General features: G+C 37.8%; 1 pseudogene; it reads left to right on the top strand.

The window, feature by feature from the left end:
* The first annotated feature begins 975 nt into the window (after positions 1–975).
* Positions 976–1,536, top strand: LOC147378470 (DNA primase small subunit pseudogene; annotated as a pseudogene).
* The last annotated feature ends 7,915 nt before the right edge of the window (positions 1,537–9,451 follow it).

The following is a 9,451-nucleotide window of genomic DNA, read 5'->3' as shown; positions in this document are numbered from 1 at the left end:
AAGAACTGAACGTGCCTCAGCTGCCGGAGCTGCTTAAGCTGTATTACCAGAGGCTCTTTCCAAATGCAAGGTACTATCGCTGGCTCAGATATGGCGGAGTGATAAAGAATTACTGAGTTACTTTTGAGACCATGGATTTTCATTCTCATTGAAGAGGATATTTACGTTCGCTATCACTCCTTCATCAACCAGAGAGATGGAAAGGACGATGTAGACAAGTGTTCTAAGTGCTGGGCTCTCATGACGTTGGCGATATGCACCATAGACAGAGCGCTGAAAGATTTAAGCATCGTTTCTGGATGTATTCTGGAAGGAGAGGTTTTCATTGCTGGGTCTGGGATTAAACAGAAAATTGTCCTCTGAAATACTTTTTGGGATAGTTGAGTTATTGCAGCTGAAGGTGGTCAGGGCTTCCCTGGTGAGTCAGCAGTAAAGAATAGGCTTGCAATGCAGGAGAGCGGGGTTCGATCCCTGGCTTGGGAAGATCCCCTAGAGGAAGGCATGGCAACCCACTGCAGTATTCTTGCCTGGAGATTCTCATGGACAGAGGACCCTCATGGGCTGCAATCCATGAGGTGGCAAAGAGTTAGACAGGACTGAAGCAGCTTAGCATAAGCACAAAGGTTACAAAGTTCACTTAACTAAAGAAAGCACTGTTTTGTCAGAAAATCTATGCTATACTAAGTTACTTCAGTTGTGTCCGACTCTGTGCGATCCCATAGACGGCAGCCCACCAGGCTCCCCGCCCCCGCCCCCGTCGCTGGGATTCTCCAGGCAAGAACGCTGGAGTAGGTTGCCATTTCCTTCTCCAATGCATGAAAGTGAAAAGTGAAAGTGAAGTCGCTCAATCATGTCCGACTCTTCGGGACCCCATGGACTGCAGCCTACCAGGCTCCTCCGCCCATGGGATTTTCCAGGCAAGAGTACTGGAATGAGGTGCCAATAAACATAACTTTTAAAAATACATTGACTTGATATGGCTTGGTTGATCAAATATTCTTGAAAACAAGAAAGCTGGAATAAGATTTTAGCCTTTGTTTCTGAAACAATTCATGATGAACTTCAACAGAGCTTCCAAAATCACAGTTCACTTGAGGATTGGGAGCATTTGAAGAAGGTAGCCGTAGATGTCAGAATAACATTGAAAATGACAAATGTGGACTCTGGCTGGAGTGAGAGAGGCTCCAGTACTGTTTGCCACAGTGGGATATCAATGTTAGCAAAGGAATCAATCATTGACTAAAGAGCCCTTTTAAGTGTTCATCCTAATACATATTGCAGTATGCTTATTGATTTACAGAAAGTAGATCAATTTACAGTTTCCACCATAAGCTCCATCTGCCATGAACTGGATATTTCCATTAGTGAAGAGGAAAAAGAGAAGTAAGCTGAATCTGATATCAAGCATAGAATCAGAGATTATAAGACAACCAATCTAGCTCCTTATGCAAAAGTTTCTGAACAGTTTCTTGAAAGTTTAGATAAATCCTCCAAAGAGTTATCTTTCAGAAGAGTGATTTACAAACAGACTTCTGAAGATAACAACTCCCTTCAAACCAGTGTGGCTATCTTCTACCTTCAACCAAGAATCATATACTTCAAGAACCATTTCATAAATAGGACAGAACTATGTATGCATTTTTAATGCTCAAAGCAATTCTTTTTTCTTAAATGATTATGTTGAAAATATTCCTGAGACTACCGAAGGAGAGTATCAGTTTTCCTGGAAGGAGCCATAATAGAAAAGTTAAGTGGATTGCAGATAAACTTGTAAAATTTAGTATTATACAAAGATAATTCTAAGATTTCTTATTTGAATATACAGTCCTGCCAGTTGCCATTTACAAAGGTAAATAAGCAGTAATATGTTTAAGACTTTAATCTCAGCTCATTGAATACAGCTTCCATATTTCTAGAGTGAATGTTCTAGGTCAATGAGGGCTTTGTCCGTAAGTCTTAGACACTCATTTATATGTGGAAGGTGCATTCAGTCACTCCCTAGTTTTGCTTACTAATATTTTTATTGGTTAGACTATACCTCACTGTCCATATTTTAAATATTATTTTGAACTGAACATCTAAACCTACCAAAATTTCAATTCACAGATATAAATTACTAGATTACAACATTAGGGGCTAGTCGAGTTATTTTTTTTTACAACTATCACAGTTGTAGCTCCTAACTTCTTCCCTCAGAGAACAATTAGATTAGCCTACTATAAAGAAGCAGCTTAGAAAAAATAACCAACTTCATTTCATCAATATAAAACCTGTTGTGTTTGTCAAAACACTTGGACTTTCCATTTATTTAGATACTTAAATTGAATTTTAAAGGTTTGGTTTCTCCCATGTTATTTTGTGTGATTGATTTTGAAGTGTCAGATTTATTTTCCTCGGTTTACAACCAGTCTGGACAGAACAGTTGTTCTGGTTTCCATTTTATCTTCTGAGAAACTGAGAAGTGGCCTATTGGGCTAGTGCTTCATAAAAATTGTATTTCCTTTAAGGTTGTTTTTTTCTATAGGCACACAGTCTTTTTTAAATTTTTAATCTTGTAGTTTATGTAGAACAAAGTCTGTCACGCAGTCAACAGTCAATACATCGAAATGCCTTGCATTTCTTTCTCCTTCCTAATTTTTTACAGAAACATTGAGGACTGTGTGCAAAAAAGCAAATGCTCTGGATTGTGGTCTGTATATGAGGATCAAAAAAATGGCTCAGTAAGAAACGGCCTAAATCAGAGTTTATTTTGGACAAAACCCAAATCAGTGTGCAATAGAAGCATTAAGTGAGGTTTTGGCCCCATCTAGTGTCCAGTACATGGAATCACTTCTTAGAGATAAACTAACATCTCACAACTCAAAGATGAGGCAGCTAGCATGAGGTTGGGCACTGACTCAAAGCAGGTACAGTCAAAGAGACGTTGTTTTGTGCTTCTCTGTTACTATCCTGAAAAACAACCATGCTAAAGAAGCTACTATTAGATCTAAGGAATTCATCAAATACTTACAGGGCCAATCAATAGATGTACTCTTTCATACATGTATACCTGTGGTGGATTCATTTTGATATTTGGTGAAACTAATACAATTTTGTAAAGTTTAAAAATAAAAAATAAAATAAAATAAAAAATAGGAAGTAGAAACCCTGATTTGGTAGAAATAGGAATGGATGGTGATGGCAGGCAGAATGGCAGTAACACCTGGGAATAAGAAAGTTTACACATATCTAAGGATAAATTTACATATGCTGAATGAGGTCACATTGTGCTGTTTTTTCCCCTTTCTTTTAGTACAAGTGGAAGGTTTCAATATACCCATTTTGAAATTGGACTGAGATAGTACACAAAAAACAGGTAAAACTATACAGTTGCTATGATGCAACTGGTATATCTGATTGAGTAACTATGGCTACATATGGAAAGGGGCTTAAAATCACCAAATGGAGAATAATCTGTACTATATATCAATGGAAATTTTTAAAAATCATGCATTTAGCCAAAATGAATATCCAAAAAGTGAAATATTTATATATCACATTCCCATAATATAAACTAGAAAGAATTTTAAGTTTATCATAATTATTTGGGTGTTAAGCATACCCAACTCTTGAACCTATGGAAACAGAAAAATAAAATTAAAAACTAAAAATCAGTGAAAAGGAGAATACTTTATAACTGAACATAGGGGTTACAGAAAAAAGCAGGATTGAGGAAAAATTGAACCCTCACAATATCCTCACAATTGTTATTAATAAAGAAAGATGAAAAATAGAGGAGTTGGTATGTATCTTAAAGTATTAGAAAAAGAATGACAATCCCAAATAGAGAAGAGAACTAGTAAAGGTGAAAAGGACTGATTTGCTTTATTAAGAAACAATAATATAAAACAAAAACATGCCTATTTGTGTCTGGTTGGAGGAGCCAAATACAGTATTATTTCAAAGTTATCCCAGCAAAGTTTTCAGTCTTGACTGCCTCGCAAACCCAAATCAGAGGTATTTTCACATTTTTAACCATTACCTTTTTCAAAATGTATTGATGCTCTAATTTTGAATTGCCAAAGTGTTTCTTACTACCCAAGTTGGGCCCATATTGATGTTTCACATGTGCTGTGCTGTGCTTAGTCGCTCAGTCGTGTCCGATTCCTTGAGACCCCATGGACTGTAGTCCGCCAGACTCCTCTGTCCATGGGGATTCTTTAGGCAAGAATATTGGAGTGGGTTGCCATGCCCTCCTCCAGGGAATCTTCCCAACCCAGGGATTGAATCCAGGTCTCCCACATTGCAGGTGGATCCTTTACCATCTGAGCCACCAGGGAAGCCTATATTCCTGCACAAAGGTTAGGAGTGATTGCCATTTTTTTGCTTAGGGTTAAAAGTGTACATCTTTGGCTTTGTGAGCTGGTTGGTGTTCAGTCTCACAGTCTCATATCTGTCTCAACCACTCACCCCTGCCACTGTTATTCCAAAGCAGCCATAATCAATATAGAAATGAATAAATAAGACAATGTTCCAATATAAATTTGCTTATAAGAAAAAGAAGAGGGGTATGGGCTGAATTTGGTCTATGGGCTGTGTTTGCTGATCCTGGGTTATAGTTAAACTCTGATTTCAATAAGTGCATAGCCACCATTAATATGCATGTGAATATATAAGCAAGTTCAGTTCAAAAAGAAATTCATTTGGGGATATAATAGTGATAATATAATCACAATTACTGTAATAGTTATCATTCTGGAAGGACCTTTCCATAGGTCAGGCACTTTACGTAGTGTTTTAACGTAATTCCTCAATATCCACATCAACCCTGTGAGTAGGTACTGTTATCATTGCCCTATGGCAGATGAAAAAACAAGAGTTTAGACACTTAACATTTATTCAGTGTTCTAATTGAAAGGTAGCAGTTTGGGATTTAAGGTAATCTCTGCTGAGTCCAGGTTGTAAATTGTTGCTATTGTTCAGCTGCTAAGTTGTGTCCGACTCTTTGTGACTCTATGAACTGCAGCACGCCAGGCTTTCTGTCCTCCACTATTTCCCTGAGTTTGCTCAGATTCATATACACTGAGTCAGTGATGCCATCCAACCATCTCATCCTTTGTCACCCTCTTCTCCTCTTGCCCAGCAACAGGGTCTTTACCAATGAGTCAGCTCTTAGCGTCAAGTTGCCAAAGTATTGGAGCTTCAGCTTCAACACCAGTCCTTCCAATGAATATTCAAAGTGGATTTCCTTTAGGATTGACTGGTTTGATCTCCTTTCTTTCCAAGGGAATTTCAAGAGTCTTCCCTCAAACCGCAGTACGAAAACATCAATTCTTCAGCGCACAGCCAAAACTCCATAATAGCTTAATAGAAATACTTGCAATTCAGGTTGTCATATACCTGGCAAGTTAGGGTGCAGGGAACCTATTCTGGGTGCAAGGAACTATCTCTCAATGTTCATTTTTCTACAAACGAATTTCACTCCACTTCCTAGGAAGGAGCACTTTGTTTCATCCTTCTTTCCACCTTATTTCAGCTTGGAGTTCTCCCTATGATAGAAGAAATGATCATTCCGATTAAAGCCTGTACTTTCCTGAATCACATAATTATGGGGTTAAGACTGAACCATTATGATTTAAGCAGCATGAACCCAATTCTTTCACTTTTTGGAGAGAGCTATGTGCAGGCAAAGCTAATGCTTGCACTTGTAAATTCCATGAAGTAAGCTGAAGAAGCAGGGCTTCTTTCAGGTCCAGATTATCCAGCTGTGATGAGACAGATCAGAGACTTGAAGATCTCAAATTCTAAGATCAAAATGAAGATAGAAAGACTCTGCTATACTCTTCAATCCAGCTTTACTGGAAAAATTCTGAGCCTATTTTAATATTTACTGGCTCCTTGTCTGACAAATTGGTTAAGTTCTGAAAGATGGAAAGAGTGATTAATTAGGCTCCCTCAAACTCTTGACAATAGAAACCATAGAAATTACAGTACATGTCTGAGGTTGCTTAAGAACAAGTCCAGACTGTTTCTGGAGTGTTATCTACCCAAAGTATACCCAAAGGCACAGTAACTCTAAAGGCTGCTGAATCTCTCTCCATTTGACAACTCTTTGAGTTTCTTAAATGATTGCCTATAATGAAGCTAAGTAGAAAATGAACAAATTGCAGTCTGATCATGAAACAGGCTATAACTGAACTTAATGAAACAGTGTGAAATTGCAAAAGACTGTAGAATGAATTACAAGGGTCAGTGGTCACCACCACTTAAATGAACTGTTTGACATGATGAAGTTCAACTGCAAAGAGATGATTGATATAAGGACATGTAAGTAAAAGGAAGGGTAACCACCAATTTTCTGTTTTCATGGAGTTTTAATGTTCATCCTTAATGTAAGAAGAATTTAATTCAGACCAAAAAGTAGTCTTTAATTTAAAAAATGGTGGCAAGGCCAATAAGTTACTGAGATGAGGGGAAAAGCTCATTTGTCTATGACATTTTAAATGTCATATGTTTTCTTTTTTTAGAGTCTAGATTCTAGAAGTATTATCTAAGCCTATGACTTGAGAGACTCACCAGGACTATGCTTTCATGCAATCAGACAGACATAACAGATTCTGTTGGCATCATCTAGTGAGATTGCAGCCTGTCAGTTTACACTTCACAGCTACTGGGAAAGCAAAACTCTGTTTGGCTTGTGAAAATTCTCCCTGAGTAAGAAGTGCAATAGAGGGGAGAGGGATGTCTGGCAGGTAGAAGGTATTTTTTTCTTAAATTACTTTGAGGACTAAAACTTGTTAATCACACATCATTTAAGAGGCACAGTCACAAGCTAATTTGGAATTATTCCTGGTTTATCTACACAGCATCAGTAATAATACAGGTTTTCTTCCCAGTCTGTCATATTTAAGTATAAGATTATACCATAACTTGGTATAATATAAAAGAGGAGGAAGACAGAGTTCTATCTACTATAGTAACATTGGGTATAATCTTATGAATATGAATTCTTATGAATTTGAATTCTATGAATTCTCTCTACTGTTATTTAAATATAAATTTAGTCAGCCTTGGAAAGCTTCTGACCAATAAGTACATAGCATAGATATACAATAAATGGAAAAAGATAAACATGTATTAGTTGGATACAATAGAGAAATTGAGTTTCAGGTTATGAGTAAATTAATGAAAGACCAAACTATAGTGTACAGTCAATGTGTATAGAAGTGTACAGAATATTTGTACTGTACAAATTGTACCAATATTTGTATATAATATTTGTATTATATTCAAATATACTATTTTAAATATAAATTGTGGTTTAGGATATGGATAAATGGAGTAATTAACCCAGAGTAAAATATAAACATTGCTTCTAACTTGTTAGAAAACTTTTTTTGAACAATATAATTCTGGAATGCTTTTTATATAGTCAAGTTAATATATCAAAATGGTATATATATGCTTGGATTTATGTGATTAACTTTCAGGAGCTATTGGTTTTTTTCCCTTTGATAATCTTAAACAATGGAATAAAAATTGGTACTTTATAGATTAAGCACATATATAAATCAATGTCTACATATTTTTACATATACATGGCCTCTCTCCCTTCTCCTCCTATCAATCTTTTACTCCTCCAGAGGTAACCTAGTTTTGAAAAACTAAGATACTTTATTGAAGCCACTTAGAGCATCCCTGAAAACAAAACAAAACTGAATGACTTGAACTTTACAATGCTGCAAGAATTACTTTGTCTCTGTCCTCAGCGATAGCAAAATAATTGACTCTTTGAGGTGAATCAATATCAGTGCTTCACTCCTTTGCCAACCTTAAAAAAAAAAATTATGGACATACTATAGGGATACTACGTTCCTATCACTGCTGTAGCAAATTGTCACAAACACAGTGGCTTAGGGTGACTGTTACATTATGTGGGGTCAGAAATCTTAAAATCCAAGTGTCATAGGAGCTGCACGTTTTCTGGAGGCTCTAGAGAGGAATCTGTTTCCTTGCCTTTTCCGGCTTCTAGAAGCCTCCTGCACTTTTTGGTTCATGGTCCCTCTTCTATCTTCCAAAACTATCGCTGACTCTGACATCCCTGCCTCTCCCTTATAAGAATCCTTATGAGTATACTGCACCCATTCAGATAATCCAGGATGCTCTCCTTTATCACAAGATCCTTAACTTAACCACATTTGCAAAGTCTCTTATGTCAGGTAAGTAACATTGACATTCTGAGCATTGGGATGTGCACATCTTTGGCAAAAGAGGAAGAAGACAGAGTTCTGTATACTATAGTAACATTTAGAACCCTGAGGCTAAATCTAATGTGGTTTTGGAAGAGAAAAATGGTAATAGAGATGGTAAAAGGAAAAGGCCTTTAGGAAACAGTTTGCATTCCTTCATTATCACTAAAACTACAATGAAAGAGGTTAATATAATCCCTATGAGATATTAAATGGGAAATAAATTCTGTTGAGGCATAAGCTGGTCTGTTTTTGGAGAGATTTTTTTTATTCTGGACCATAATGTATTTTAAAAATTATAGATATGAATTGTTTTCCCTTTCTCATTATCTGCCTTATCTGTCCTTCTACAGATATGTGGTGGAAGGAGAAAAAGGAAAAGTACTTCACACTCAAGAAATTTTGTTAAAAGCATCCATCTTAACACTTCATATATGTAATTTTTTTTTTTTTTTTTTTTTTACTTTTTAAAAAAAAAAAATAAAAGAAGAATCTTCGTCCGGGGCCCCGGCGCTCGCCACGGCCAGCAGCTGCGCCAGGGCCAGGAGCAGGACGAGCATCCAGGCTTTCCGGGGCCTCATCGCGGTGGTGGTGAGCGTGGCCTCCTTGCACGAGCGGCCACTGGGCGCTCCCGAACTTCGGGCTCCGGTCTCGCGGAGCCAAGCGAGAGAGAAAAACCGCCCCGCCCCCGCCGAAGACCTCCCTGGCAATTAACTGAAGGGCGGGGAAAGACGCTGGCCGGCCAATCCCAGTCCGATCTGGGGCGCGGGCCCCGAGCGCCGCGGTGCGCGTCCAAGCTCGGCGGCACCACCCTCCGCGTGGAACCTCCTCCCCGGCCTCCTCCCATATATGTAATTTATTATAGGTGTCTAGTTAGTGGAGTTTTTCAAGACTGTCCCCTGCAATTTGCCCTACAGATTATTCTTCTTAACATATGCTGCTTATCTATACTTTTGTTACTTCCACACCTTAAAACATACCACTTGATGGACTAGTATATTAGATAATCAGTTCTTTCATTCATTAGTTCCATCTACTGATATTTTATTGGCCATATCCTAGAGCCTATGCTAGATACTGGGTGGGCGTGTGTGTGTGTGACAAGCACAAACAGTATAAAATATGTGGGTTTTTTACAGTCCTTTCCAGACTCATCACCACTGAGAATTATTTTGTTACCTTTGGGAGATGGCAGCATACTGCTTGGTGATAGACAGGACTCA

The sequence above is a fragment of the Bos grunniens genome, chromosome 2, assembly GCF_055505025.1.
Source record: "Bos grunniens cultivar Pamir isolate PY7600 chromosome 2, Bosgru_T2T1.0, whole genome shotgun sequence".
Taxonomy (NCBI): Eukaryota; Metazoa; Chordata; class Mammalia; order Artiodactyla; family Bovidae; genus Bos; species Bos grunniens.
The sequence above is the reverse complement of the archived record's forward strand: the minus strand, read 5'-3'. Positions and strand labels throughout refer to the sequence as shown.